The following is a 15,673-nucleotide window of genomic DNA, read 5'->3' on the forward strand; positions in this document are numbered from 1 at the left end:
ATTTCGTGCGCCACAAAGTATCGTTTTTAATATAAATAACCAAGTGCCTAACTAACATTTTGTATGTGAATAAGTTATAAATATTACCATATCTACGATAGCACGAATGAGGTTGGAACACGCAACTGGTGATCCTAATTTCTTCAGGCATACAAAATACAGCGACCAGTTCGAAGTGTTTTTATTTTTGTTTATAAAATCTACTGTTAACGAATATGGTAACAAGTATAGAAACTCGACGAGGTGACTTTTAAGCATACCAAAACAAAAAGAACTAAACTATGGTAGATACTATAACTGAGTTAAACCTCTCACAAAATGGTCAAGACATCAAAAGAAACCTGTCCAAAGAAAATCTAAAGTCACTTACATCTTTTTGGACTGGTTTTCTTAATTTGCTTCACTTCACAACCCTTTTGGCTTTGCCGTATTCGGGTAAAAAGGATAGCACTTACTAATTTCAGAGCTGTCAGTTGGTTTACAGACTTATATACAACCGACTTAACACCATTATCTACTATTATTAGCAATTATTAAACACAATCAGTAGAGCATTATAGACAGCCTCGATTATCTAGCTATTATTCTCAATACTACGAGAGCGAAACAAAATGGGTCAGATGTTGGATATTAACTACTGCGAACCATTTACCGGCTTGGCCAATTTATTTTAAGAGCAGAGTAGGTACCTACGCATTTTATTGACCGTTATATCAACGCCCTCAAATATGTTTATATCTAAATTTAGATATAATTCAACATAAATATTTAGGTTTACGTAATTGAGACAAGGCTATTTATCGTAAATTCAAATTTATATCAGTATCGAAATACTATTCTACTTGTCTGATATGAGACTGGGCACTTGATGATACTCTTTCTCTAGTTATTTGTTTTCTATAATGGCTATCAGTATTACCTACGTCCCAAAATTATTAATTCAGCAAAGCAATTAATTTCTTTCATATGTTGCTGCTGTTAGTTGAATGTTTTTCTACTTTTTATTTCTTTTTCTTCCTCGCTATAGTCTCTAAAGCAGTATAATGTAATAGTTGGATAAAAGTAACCTATTTCAATTTTACTTTATTGTTTACCACAGGCACTAAACAACGGTTAATCTATGCACTTCTCATACCTACAGAAAATATATTTTTAATATTTCCTTCCCAAATTACAGCATTATTTATTAGCCGATAAAACAAATAATTGCTATACAAACAAAAAATGTTAACCCTACGCTATCTTGGAAAACTAGAAACTGCATAAACGAAAAATAAGAACAGAAGTGGAAGGACTAGAAACGGAACAAGTTTCCAACTGGAATCCAATTTAAGCCTCCAATGAAATAGGCCACGATGATTGCAATCCTGAACGAGGCCACTGTACGATTCGCTTCACTAAATCGATATTTGATACATAATAAATCTGTGGTAGCGATGGGCATGATTGCTAATAATGTTAAATCATTTTTATTTGATGAAAATTATTATTTTTGTTCACGGCGATTTTTCTTGGAAAGTAATTTTTCTTATTTCATATAATTACAATCGTTTGTTACTTATGTGCATTCATTTCACTAGGAATTATAATCAACATGAATAGCGCTGATATAATATTTCGAAGGTCGGTTTTCATGGAAAAACTATTCCTAACATGCAGTTTTCTCGCTTGCGCGCTCTTGGACTCCGGTCGATGACCATGCGCGTGCGAAATTTAAACAATAAAGTGGGATTAAATGTAATAAATTTCTAAGTTTAAGAGATTTTACTTCGTGATTTTTTATTTTAAGTAGGTTAAAAAGTGTTACGTAGTACGAACAGGTTATTCACATGATTTTTCACATGCTATCTGTGAAATGGTCCGTCTCTAATCTATGGCGAGGAAAAAACGAAGCATTTCAGGTTGGAATGGAAAGAAAATGGCAAAAAGTCTGAAGAATAAGTTACAGCTGCGTGAAAAATTCGCAATTATAGCATACTGAACATACCGTGAGAGACGGACGATTTTAAACGCAGACTGGCCTGTGCTGGCATGTTGATATTACGAAACAGAATAAGGTTGGAATGAGGTAGAGAAAGAGATAATGAAATAGATATTACGGAATTTAACATTAGCATACTGAACATACCGCGAGAGACAATTTTAAACAGCGGGGATGGGCATGTTGACATTACGGTACAGAACGAGACTGGTAGAGAAAGAGATTTTTAATAGATATTACGGAATATAACATTAGCACACTAAACATACTGCGAGAGTCAAACGATTACAAATTTTTTTTTTTTTACATTGACTGGCATATTGATAATATTACGATAGAATAAGGTTTGAATGAGGTAGAGAAAGAGCTTTTTTAGTAGATTTTATTACGGAATATAAAATTAATAATAAACAGCATTAGCACTATAAACGCTAGAAATTATAATCTTATCTAATCTGTCGATACGTTACTTAGCAACATAGCTATTTTCAAAAAGACCATACAATTTTTGACAAATAACAATGTTGTTATACTTATTGACACAAGCAAAGTTGTTGTTTTTCAAGAGAGACCACACATTTTTTGACAAATATCAACGTTGCTAAGTAACTGATCGATAGTTACGGACAGATAGATTATTATTATATTAACTTCAGCCTTCAGTATACAGAGGTGATTGACTATCTATCTTGTCTTGTTGTATTATCCGTGATTAATTTAAGTTTGAGCAGTAATTACTAATTAGAGACAATTTAAAATTAACGTAACTGCATTATAATGCATTATAATCTTCGACACATGCACAATAAAAAGTAGACTATGAAGATTGAATATGCCATTAAAAATGCAGCTTTATAACAGAGAATGAAGGTCGAAATTCCTTCGTCATCAGCGCAAATGTCATTGCACATTGACCACGCTAGCGGATGAAGAATTTTAATGACTGAATTGGAATTACTAATGACAAAAAAATTTAAAAGAGCATGCATTTGTTATGTTCACTGCAGTCTGCACGTCACTATCAACACATAATATAATGACGTTATAGTTATAATTAGACTAACAAATGAAAATGGGAGGAAAACGATTTTAGGAGACTCAGAGACGATTTTAGGAGATCAAGTCTAAACCCAAAACAAGTTTTTAGGGTTCCGTACCTCAAAAGGAAAAACGGAACCCTTATAGGATCACTTTGTTGTCTATCTGTCCGTCTGTCAAGAAAACCTATTTATTTATTTATACCAAGTGGGGTATCATATTATGAAAGGGCTTTATCTGTACATTCTAAAACAGATTTTTATTTATTTTTATACATAATAGTATAAAAAAAAATACAGTATATGATTTATCGTGCAAAATGTTGGAAAAAATACCCGAGTACGGGACCCTCGGTGCGCGAGCCTGACTCGTACTTGGTTTAACTCCCGACCCAAAAAGAGGGGTGTTATAAGTTTGACGTGTGTATCTGTGTATCGTTACTCCTAAACGAATGAACCAATTTTTATTTAGTTTTTTTTTTGTTCTTAGCTATAATCGAATCTTAGTTCTTAGCGAAGAAAATCGGTTCAGCCGTTTGAAAGTTATCAGCTCTTTTCTAGTTTTCTTATAGAGGTTTTTGTGTCGGGGGTTTTTTAAATTTTGAGTTGAGTATTCTTTTATGGTTCCATGGCAATGTTCTAGCTCGGAAAAGAAATATTTCAAGCACCCAAAATATGATGTTCATAATTATGTAAGGAACCCTAAAAGAGCGAGGGCCGACTCGCACTTGACAGGTTTTTGCGTATTGTGCATTGCAGTGGATCACAGCCGAAGACAAACAGAGCGTTAATAAGAATGCTAATTGGACAGAAATTAGATTCGCGACGCGCAACTATGTGCTGACTCACCAACTGCGGTCATTTTAAGACACAGATAAGGTGGTAGACAGTTAGTTTCTTTTACTTTTTTAAGGATTACATACCTCAAAAGGAAACCCTTATTGGATCACTTTATTGTCTGTCTGTCTGTCGTGTCTGTCTAGAAAACCTATAGGGTACTTCCCGTTCACCTAGAACCATGAAATTTTGTAGGTAGGTAGGTAGGTCTTATAGCACAAGTAAAGGAAAAAATCAGAGAATGTGAATTTGTGGTTCCTCAGTAATCACTTAACATCAGGTGACCCGCCTGCTAGTTTGCTCGCTATTAACCCCCGACCCAAAAAGAGGGGTGTTATAAGTTTGACGTGTGTATCTGTGTATCTGTGTGTCTGTGTATCTGTGTATCTGTGTATCTGTCTGTGGCATCGTAGCGCCTAAACGAATGAACCGATTTTAATTTAGTTTTTTTTGTTTGAAAGGTGGCTTGATCGAGAGTGTTCTTAGCTATAATCTAAAAAAATTGGTTCGGCTGTTTAAGAGTTATCAGCTCTTTTCTAGTTTTCTTGTAGAAAAGAAGGTTAGATGACCGTTAGGTTCATAATATTATGTCAATAGACAAATGTCAAGCTGTCAAGATGGACGTTGCCTAAATACATAATTATTTATTTGAAAATGATGTTTTGGAAAACTCAGATACTTTGGATCGTCGGGGGTGTTATAAATTTTTAATTTACACTTGTTATTTAAAAAAAAAGTTAAGGCTCAATACCTGAAATGTCACGGGGATATACTGAAATCCAAAAGCCTTTTGTCGTAGGGATACTAATAGCACAATCTTTACTTTTAATTGAAGGGAAAGGAAAATATTACCTAATCGCGTTTAAATATTCATTAAACTTGGTGCAATTCATAGCAAAGGGAATGGAGAACTTCTTCTATTTCGAAGTCGGTTAAAAACCGAACAAAGGGCATTTAAAGTAATTGGAATACAACATGCGAATAATAAACATTTCAGGTCTTCGTACAAAGCGGTAATCGATATAAAGGTACACAAAACAACTATTTATAACCGCTTTACATTATTCCACCAGCATTCCAGTCCATCGAACTGTACCAGCTCTGTTCGATACTGGAATGTTATTCCAGAATACTGAATTCAGAGCAAGTAATCTCGTAACTGGAATAGAAGTTCACTTTTCGATCAATTAATTCAGTTTTTGATTTACTTGTCAAACTATACCTACATATAAAAAGATTTGTCCTGAGTCCTGACCAACTGACCTAACTCTACCAGCAGCCTAAACCGCTGGGGTAAACTTAATATATTGAGAGTAGATTCCCTTTATGACGTAAACGCCCACTAAAAAGGATTTATAGAGGAATTATAGAGAAGGATTTATTAAGGATTAAGAAGTAAGTGTTTCAGGATTTTAACAAATTCCACCCCACACCGATTTTCAAAAATTCCACTTAGCAAGGGCGGGGGTGTCAAGTAGTTCAGTACATTTATTTACATACCACCAGGTACTAGGGTTTTTGCGTTACAATGTACCAAGTAATGACATGCATTTAATCACAATTATTATAACTTCTACTCAATCAATATCAATTTCAATATCAGAAGATATATGATATGATACTCAATACTCATACTCTAATGCAATCAAGTGGTGTCACTGAAGTGTAAACGTCTTAAGCCTCAATAGCTCAATGGTTAAGGAGTCGACTGAAAGGTCATCGGCTCAAACCCGTTGCACTATTGTCATACCCACTCTTAGCACAAGCTTTACGCCTAGTCGAGAGGAGAAAGGGGAATATAAATCGTTGATTAACAAAGCTAATATTCTTAAAAAAAAAAAAAACTAAGGTATACAAACTATTCACAACCCCGATAAAGTAGTACATAGTTGAAACATAAAAATGCGTACAAACTGCAACTATTTTAATTGACCGATAAGCACGATTGCCGTATCGATGATTACATTAACACCTAATATTGGATTAGCGCACTAGATTTCTAATAGAAACGTGAAGAACAAACATAGGAATGTCATAGAAAAACTGTAGCTGAAAAACACTGGTGAATCTAACCACCTATATTATAAGATAATTTCCAAAATCGGACGGTGAAAACGGACGCGTACTTTCCGCACCGATTTATTTTAATACCGGCGTCAAGAGCGATCTCGACACAACCGCTCTTTTTCGATGCCGAATGCGTACTAGCCTAAAGCAAATCGACTCAGGGAGACGAGCTAGTGTGGCGCACGCATTAGCGCCAGGCGTTATCGAGTCGATGGATAACTAGCTTTTTCCCGCGGGCTCATCTATAAACACGTAACACTCGTAACACTCTTAGCAGAGCGGTCGTGGTCATTACAAAGTGATGTTTTTGGAGGCAGATGTTATACGCCTCACGAGCATTCGCCACTTCTACCTTCTGGCCTGGCACACTCGTGTACGTTTAGCAATTTTTAGGGTTCCGTATCTCCAGAGAAAAAAGGAACCCTTATGGGACCACTTCGTTATCTATCTGTCAGTCCAGACCCGCCAAGGAAACATGAAACAATAGAGACTTCTTTAATTCTAATTATTATTTCAGATTTTTTGTTTTGCACACTTACATATTTTATTTACAGGATTAGCATTTAGCACCAATCGCTATATAAATACGTCCTTGTCATTGCCCTGACTATTACAAAAACAGCCAAAATAATAAAGAACATCGTATGATTCACCACCGCCCTATTCCACAGATGGGGGTGACCACCCCTGCATTTTACTCACACATGGATGCGCACTTGTGCAACGCACCCGCACACATGTGAACAGCATTTATGCATGTGAATCATGATGGGTGTATTGAAATAGCAAACAAAACCGGCCCGCTATGAAGTTTTAGACAGCAATTAGTCAGATTAGCAATGATACAAAGAGAACTGTTGCATTTTTAGGGTTCTGTACCCCGAAGATGCCAACGAACCCTATTATTAAGATGCCTCTGTCCGTCCGTCCGTCTATCTCTCAGTGGGATGTATCTCGTAAACCGTAATAGGTAGAGGGTTGAAATTTTCACACAATGTCTATTTCTATTAATACATAAACAGGGCGTTTATGCACTCATTCGTATTCGGAAAACCTTTATTTACAGAAAAAAAACTCTATCAGTTAATTAGTGTTTCTGCATGGCTAACCAGAGCAATTAGAGCAACTCATTAGCTATTTTCATTCAGTCCTGCTGGTGTATATAGGCCAAGCGGCGCATTGTTTTGGAAGAATGGAAGAGATGAGGAAAGTCAAACAATGCGTACTGAACGATCAAGGCTTCAGCTAAGGGTGCTTACAGGCGCGCCACTACTATAGCAAAAATGTCGACGCCGCGCCGGGTACCATGAAAACGCGTATCATCATGATCATCGCCTGCCCAGAACTGAGCATAGTTCCGGATTCAAACTTCATAGTGACTGATCGTTCCTCCCTGTGCTGGGGAAAATACGCAGAGAAACTTTCAGCTTTTATAAAAGCCTCGATAGCTCAAAGGTTGAGGAACGGACTGAATTCCGAAAGGTCGGCGGTTCAAACCCCACCCGTTGCACTATTGTCGTATCCACTCCTGGCACAAGCTTTACGCTTAATTGGAGGAAAAAGGGGAGTGTTAGTCATGATAAGCATGGTTAATATTCTTTAAAAAAAACCGAAGGTCTGGCACGCACTGGCTCTCTCTGTTACAATTATTGTAAGGTGAAAAGTAGAGCAATAATTCATAATAATATATCACCGAAAAGGTACCATCGAAATTGTAAAACAATATTGAATAGAAAGTTCCTATTCTATAAGTACAAGCTATTAGTTCGATAGGATGTAATTGAGTAAAAGTAGAGGGTCGGTAAATTATTGTTGTAAGCCTTTCTATTCCCATCTGCTGTTGCTTTCAAATAATTACCTAGAACTAGAAGATACCTTAAATTGATCTTTTTGAGATTAAAACGTACAATTATTAAATATTATTTATCGTCAGATGCTTCGATATTTTTTTTTTTTTCAAATAGTAAGTATCTATGGTGATATACACAATGCTAGCGATCCGCCCCAGCTTTGCACTGGTAGCGTTTTACAACTTTCGTAGGAATCTCTAATTTTTGAGCCTATGACTCTTAGGAATAACTAGCTGATACCCGCGACTTCGTTCGCGTGGATGTAGGTTTTTTAAAATTCCCGTGGGAATTTTTTGATTTTCCGGGATAAAAAGTAGCCTATGTGCTAATCCATGGTATAATCTATCTCCATTCTAAATTTCAGCCCAATCTGTCCAGTAGTTTTTGCGTGAAGGAGTAACAAACATACACACACACACACACACACACATACAAACTTTCTCCTTTATGATATTAGTGTTATGTAGGTACCTTTCTACTGGTGAAAAATTTTTCAAAATCGGTTTAGTAGTTCCAGAGATTACTTTCTACAAACAAACTTACAAACTTTATTTCTTTATAATATTAGAATAGATTTATTAAGAGTTATTTTATTATTCCTTTATAGTATATCTACACCCTAGCTCGATATTTCAGTTATCAATTTTTTTTTGTTTTTCGGGTTCCGTACCAGAAGCGTGCCAATAACCCTATTACTAAACCTCCGCTGTCCGTCCGTCTGTCTTTCAGCAGGGTTTGTACCTCATGAAACGTATTTAGGTAGAGTTTCAATTTTCACAGTGTGATAGGTAGTTGAATTGCCGCTAGAATAACAAAAAAATAAAATAAAGAACCAAGATGGCCAAAAAATGTAAATTAATAAATATTAAAAGTATATAGCGTTATACTCGCATTTGACCTTATTTAAAATATTTATGTAGGTAATAATAATTAAGTATGTTGTATTAAAGATGCTAGGGGTTTTCTTGAGATTATATAAAAATAAATTTATACTTTAAATTTTAATAACGAAATTGCGGTGAAAGCTGCATTTTTCTTCCTTTCCGAAGTGAATTAGCGTATGCTGTAAATTCCGTGCCAAAACTACCCAGTCCAAGCTCTGATTACGTATATCTAGACGTGTTGGCGTCTTTGTATTGATTCGTTTGACCTTGCGACGTTTACGTAATTTCAATTCGGGCTTTTCTTCTTATCTCCGCACTCTGAATCGAGGCAACTTTTCAACATTAATTTCCTCCCGACCGAATTTCGGCCACGGAGACCAATTTCCATAGAGTTTAGTCATGCCGTCTAAAGCCCGATATTCACCTAAGCGGAGAGTAGCTAGATGTGCACAGTACTAATCAGATTTTTAAAACATGAGGTGAATTTTTTCGCGTCAACTATAATTATGAATCTGATTGGTCGACTAAACACTTCTCCTCTCCGGTTAGGTGGATACCGGGCCTAAAATTGAAGCGGGAACCCTCCCAGGTAAGGAAACCGATTCTTGATTTAAAAATTGCGGGAAATCTGTAGAGATTTCCCGCGCTAGGCTTCTGTGTTTAGGTCTTTTGTAGAAAAGACCTAAACACAGAAGTGGACGTCCTTCATATAGAATGTTTAGACGACGACGAAATTCTCTTTTTAGTGGAAATACCCCCTAATACGGTATTCGCCTATGTGAAAAATATAATTTCTCAGTGATTATTAAATAGAGGGTCTTCCAAAATACGTAAAAACCACGGCCTTTGTTAGTTTTAAGTGTATTAAGTAATTTTAAACTATTATTATTAACTATTGTTTTGACGTTTGATAAATAGATACTGATTTGACTAGTTGTCAAACACCGGATTGTGGCGAATAATCTCATGACCTGCAATAGATATAACCGTCAACAATTCCAACCTAGATTTTTGACGTTAGTTTGACACGAAACATTTTCAACACGTTAAGGGCGAACGAGTTAGGTTCGACATAAGTGTACCTACCTACTTTATCCCAACGTTACTACATTGCACGGAAATTCCGTCGCTTGTAATATTACAGTAAAATCTCATTAATCCGCCATTCAATAGACCGACACGTCCAATAATCCGGCACCTTCCGCCCGCGCCAAGTTGCACAAAACCTCGGTTTAGGATTATTTTAAAACTATGTTATTTGTTAATTGTGAGATATGTTACAGTTATAAAAATACGTGTAAAACATGAACCCAAATAGATTGTATTGCCTTTATAAATTTCTTGATTTAATTTACTATGGATTTTTCTATACAATCCAGTAATCCAAACAATCCAAAAATCCGGCACCCTCTGGTTTGTAATAGTGCCGGATTAGTGAGATTCTACTGAAAGATCGGTTGTATTCATAGAGTGCCAAATAAAAGTAAGGAAGTCTATGCGGTGCCGTTAGCCAGTGGTGCCCTATCTTTTTAACCCCCGACCCAAAAGAGGGGTGTTATAAGTTTGACGTGTGTATCTATGTATCTGTCTGTGGCATCGTAGTTCCTAAACTAATAAACCGCTTTTAATTTTTTTGTTTTTGTTTGAAAGGTGGCTTGATCGAGAGTGTTCGTAGCTATAATCCAAGAAAATCGGTTCAGCCGTTTGAAAGTTATCAGTTCTTTTCTAGTTACTATAACCTTGTCGGGGGTGTTATAAATTTTTAATTTACACTTGTTGTATTGTGTTATCGTAATGGTTTGGGTTTGGTCCCACTATCAAACGAAGGTCGAATAGGTGAAGCTGAATGAAGGGGCGACGGAGCGACTCTTCTGTTCTACCACTATCATATCAACTTCAGAACGTATCTAAGATGAAAGTGTTGAGTACATTTCAGTATGCCTAGATTAAAGTGCTCTAAGATGACCGGATTAATATTAACAATACTTAATTTATTTTAATACCTAATCTACTGCTATATTTTTTAATACTTTCATCCGGCGTTCGTTAATCATAACCTAGTTAATGAAAGGTGAAAGGAGTGTTATCTTTATAAATGGCTGCTAATCCGTTTCTTATTATCTGGACCCGCGATCTGGCTTTGAATAAGCCACAATAAATCTTGTAACGCCTTGAATTTAACCATAGTGTAATTTGAAAGTAGACTGTTCCACAGGCGTCGAATTATACAGGTATCATCTAAATTCTAAAACCATCGCCGCCCACGGTAGGTACCTCTCAAAGGGACCATAACGTTTTACTGGACGTCATGTATTATCCATTTATGTTGGTATAAAAATCTATAAAATTATTTCCCCGCTTCAGAAGGTTTCCGGTTTTAAATAATATTAAAAAAAGAGCATTTAAAAAAAAAAGATGAAAATCTGAGCTGTTTCTGAGGACTTCCGAGGATCAGGCTTCATTACCACTAGCTTACCCGCTTGTCCGAGAAAGTCTCTGTAATTTGTTTATCTTTTCAGTCAGCTAAGGGAAACTAAAGACGTCTATGGTTGACATAATCTTTGGTTGACAATAACGACACTACGATTACCTATAGGTATTTTCAAGATCTCTATCTATCAGTATTAGTTCATAATCTAGTAAATAATTTTACTAGCTGTGCCCGCGACTTCGTTCGCGTGGAATAGTGACTTTTCGGGCAGCACTGTACGTTAAAAATGTTCGCCGTGATTCTTTAAATTGACATAACTTTTTTATTTATGAACCGATTGACATGAAATAAACACTAAATGTTAAGTGAAGCTTACTACAATATATTAGTGAAAACCGTATCTAAATCGAATAAGCCGTTTCTGATATTAGCGTGCACAAACACACAGACAAACAGACAAAAAAAATTAATTACAATTTCGGGTTCAGCATCGATATAATAACAACCCCTGCTACTTTTTTTTTATATATTTCCATTGTACAGACACCACTTTTCTACAATTTTATTATAGGTATATATGTATAGATTAAAAAGCTGGCAACGATTGCCTTTCTCTGATGTGTTGATACAACGGTGAGCGTTTCAAATCAAAATTAATAAAGCAATTAAAGATGTGCAGCGATTAATTACTTTACTCATCTAGACACGAGTTTATACTTACTTACTACAGTAGGTACTTTTAATTTTACTTCGGTGAAAGTTTTTAGATTTTAATTAACTCATAATAATAATGAGACCCAATTATATATTATACTACTAGCTGATGCCCGCCGACTTCGTTCCCGTGATCATCTCCTCATTAATTTTTCTTGATAAAAAGTAGCCTATGTGTTTACCCAGGGTATAACCTATCTCCATTCCAAATTTCACCCAAATCTCTCAAGTACCTTTTCGTGAAAGAGTAACAAACATCCATAGGTACGTACAAACTTTCACTATATAATATACTAATATTAGTATATATAGTAGTATAGTAGTAGTTTATAATATTAGTATTAGTAGTAGTATTAGTAGTGATATAGTCGCGTTCAGACGTTAATACAGAATAGAGTCTAGGTAGGTAAGAGACTAGATAGCGCGCTTCTAAACTTTAGGAAAATTATGACAAAATACTAGCTGTGCCCGCGACTTCGTTCGCGTGGAATAGTGACTTTTCGCGCTTTATATAGCCACGGACGCTCAGGCGCGAGGCGCCGTGATTCTTTAAATTGACATAACTTTTTTATTTATGAACCGATTGACATGAAATAAACACTAAATCCTAAGTGAAGCTTACTACAATATATTAGTGAAAACCGTATCTAAATCGAATAAGCCGTTTCTGAGATTAGCGTGCACAAACACACAGACAAACAGACAAACAGACAAAAAAAAAATTAATTACAATTTCGGGTTCGGCATCGATATAATAACAACCCCTGCTACTTTTTTTTTATATATTTCCATTGTACAGACACCACTTTTCTACAATTTTATTATATGTATAGATAAAAAATCTGTCAAGTGGGAGTCGGACTCGCACACGAAGGGTTCCGTACCATCGCGCAGGAAATCTCTGTACCTATTACGGTTCACGAGATACAGCCCGCTGACAGACAGACGGACAGCGGAGGCTTAGTGATAAGGTTCCGTTGGCACCCGAAAGTGTGTCGGTCTATCTGTTACCTTTACCAAGTCCATCCGTTAACCCGACTTTACGGAACTCCTCTCAGAATGTGAAGGATTTATGCCATAGTCCGCCGCACTGGCCAAGTACGGATTGAGATACTTCACACATCTTTGAGAACATTATGGAGAACTCTCAAGCATGCAGTTATTCTTCACCGTTAAAGCAAGGGATATCTAATTGCTTAAAATGAACATAACTTCGTCGTCGTCCGTCGTCCGCTTAAATGGCTCCCTATTCGCTTTCGTCACAATTTGCATATTTTGACTGTTCTATACAATGTTCTCAATACCTCTTCCCCTGGTTATCTGCGAGAGCGATTTCAATTCTCGCTCCCTCCTGCTAGGCCTATGCGGTCTTGTGTCTCAAAAAATCCTCTCATCACTCCCCATTGTAACACAGTCTTCTACAGCAAATCTTTCACCGTACTAGCCACCCATCTTTGGAACTCACTTCCTGAGAATATTAGAGAGAATTGCCGCTCAGTACATTCATTCAAATACAGAGTGAAGCAGTATTACCTATCATTACAATAGAGTATTTATATATTATATATATATTATATTTATTCGTATTTTATTATATTATGCATAACTATTTATTATTATATTATTATTGTATGTATTTTATTTTGGTATTTATTTGAAGATATTTGTGTAAATATTATTGTGTAGCACTTGTATTAACCATTTTATAAATCTAGTACCATGGGACCTATTCCACGTATTTATGCACCTTACTCACAACCTGCACGGGGAAGCTGGAAGAAATCTCTGTTTAGAGATAAGCATTTCCTTTGTACATAGCTTAATTTATTTTAACTTTGTAACTACAATTTTGGTACATGAAAATAAATATATAAATATATAACTCCGAAAAGTTAGACATGCGTGCCCTGGATTGAATACCCGGCCTTTTGAAAAGAAGTCCGACGTCAACCACTAGGCTATAAAAAGCTACTACTAATGGAAATGGTTAAGTATGCCCCTGAGCATCAGAGCGAGGACTAGAAAACGAACAAAAATGCAAAGCGTAACGACGTGAAAAAGAGCAAAAAAACACTGAAACATCCCAGTGGGAGCTTAAATAGTTCGGGATGTATGTGTACATGAGCCGAAGAATTGATCAACAGCATCCCATACAGTATAGAGCATACCTACTTTATTCGCACTAGATAGTCTTGTCAGTTTCGACAGTGCGACTAGGTACGTAGTGATATCTAAGTCCATACTTTATTAGTCATATCTCGTTCACACAGGCTACGTATGCGTAGACGTAGCGCGTACCATTGCGTAGTAATGTATGGAACTGTCTGAAACATGGCACACCGCTTGCGTAAAGCGTGGACGTATGCGTAACCCGGTGTGTTAGGGGTTTACGCGCGTCACTACGCACGTGTAACGTGTACGTGCTTGGTGTGAATCGGTCTTGGTGGGAACTCGAAACTCGAGTCTGGTCATTTTTAAATTCAGTGTTAGGATTTTTGAATTTTCGTTACAGGCTATATCTACATAATACTTGTGCATTACAGCAAAGGCGTTGCAACAGATCGGCAGGCAGGCAGATAGAATCACCGACCGTGACCTTACTGCGGACCGCGGAGGCGGCAAGGGACGGAGCGACCTGTTCTACCCCCTGATAAACTTGTACGCTTTAGTATATAGTAGCCACTGTTGCTCATAATATTATATTAACTCCTAACTTTGTTTGTAAAGGTTTATCCATATTTTGATATTATAAATGCCAAAGTGTGTCTGTCTGTTTGCTAACTTTTGAAGGCCCAATGGTCAAAGTTTAACCAAAATTGGTTAAACATTTGGGTAACTCTACATCTCCTGAGGATGCTCCGGCGTTGGGGCGAAAAGTGCGTAGAGTGGTTTTGGGATTTGTGTGGTGCTGCGTGGTGGTGATGCGTATGGCTTGCTTGGTGGCTGGCTTTTCCTGCATGTTTATCAGTAGGAGGTCGGGCGGTGCATGTCGCATGCTGCATGTTGCACCATACAGATTTGTTTGGTTTAGTGAATTATAGAAAATTAAGCTTTTGGTTTCTTGTCAAAAATTTGTGTTCACAAGAACTTTGAGGCTGCAAGGTATTTGCTCGTACAAACTCAACAGGTGTGAACCCAGCATAAAGTCAAGTACCCAGTCATTGCACCATGAATCATGACATTGACTGAACAATGTCAGCAGAGATACATAATTTGCGACATTTTGATAACTTCCTTTTATAAACTCGTTTTTATTCAAACTTTATGATGCCTTGTAAATGTTAACTTGATTGAATATATTATAATATTCTACTTTATGAATCACATAATTTAGAATAACTGTAGAAATAATAAAGGAGTGAGAGTTTGTAAACACGCAGATGCCTAAAGAAACATCATTGTATGTTACTGTAAAATTGCATAGCATTACAGTTTAACTGACATTGCTTTGGATGGTAGAGACGATAATCTTTCAAATTACTTATTTACAAGTATTTTTGTATTTTTTGTATATAAATGAGTTGCTAACACTAACAATCAGCAGCAAGTTGTTGCAATGTAATAGATAGCAGATACTATTTCTATTGCCTTATCTGAAATTTTGTGGGTACAATTTTTCATTTTGAGATAAGTTGAAGACTGCATACTGGTACTGGATAGTATGTGCAAAATAAGAAGTCCAACCCAAACAGGAGGTATTTGACTGTGCATTGCAAAAAAACAGATCTCAGCCAGGTGTATGTATTTAATTCTTAGTCTATTATTATATTCTTAGTCTGCAAGTTAAGTCTGGGCTGACCCTCCTACTTGATGGACCAATGGCTCCAAGATGGTGGAAGCAGGTGGATGAGGAAGGTGGAAGATTTTAATGT

The 15,673-nt window shown here is 36.4% G+C and overlaps 1 protein-coding gene across 3 annotated transcripts in view; it reads right to left on the reverse strand.

Annotated features, from left to right (window-relative positions):
- Positions 1–15,673, reverse strand: part of LOC123873365 (kinesin light chain) — a 58,097-nt gene that overhangs the window by 41,449 nt on the left and 975 nt on the right. For 2 of the 3 annotated variants that reach the window (XM_045918202.1, XM_045918201.1), the window contains exon 1: positions 5,932–6,043. The exons of the other annotated variant lie outside the window; for it this stretch is intronic. The gene's annotated coding sequence lies outside the window, so the exon portion shown is untranslated. Of the gene's footprint in view, positions 1–5,931; positions 6,044–15,673 lie in introns of those variants that run through there. 3 annotated transcript variants of the gene reach the window in all.

This window comes from Maniola jurtina, chromosome 16 (assembly GCF_905333055.1).
Source record: "Maniola jurtina chromosome 16, ilManJurt1.1, whole genome shotgun sequence".
NCBI classification, from domain to species: domain Eukaryota; kingdom Metazoa; phylum Arthropoda; class Insecta; order Lepidoptera; family Nymphalidae; genus Maniola; species Maniola jurtina.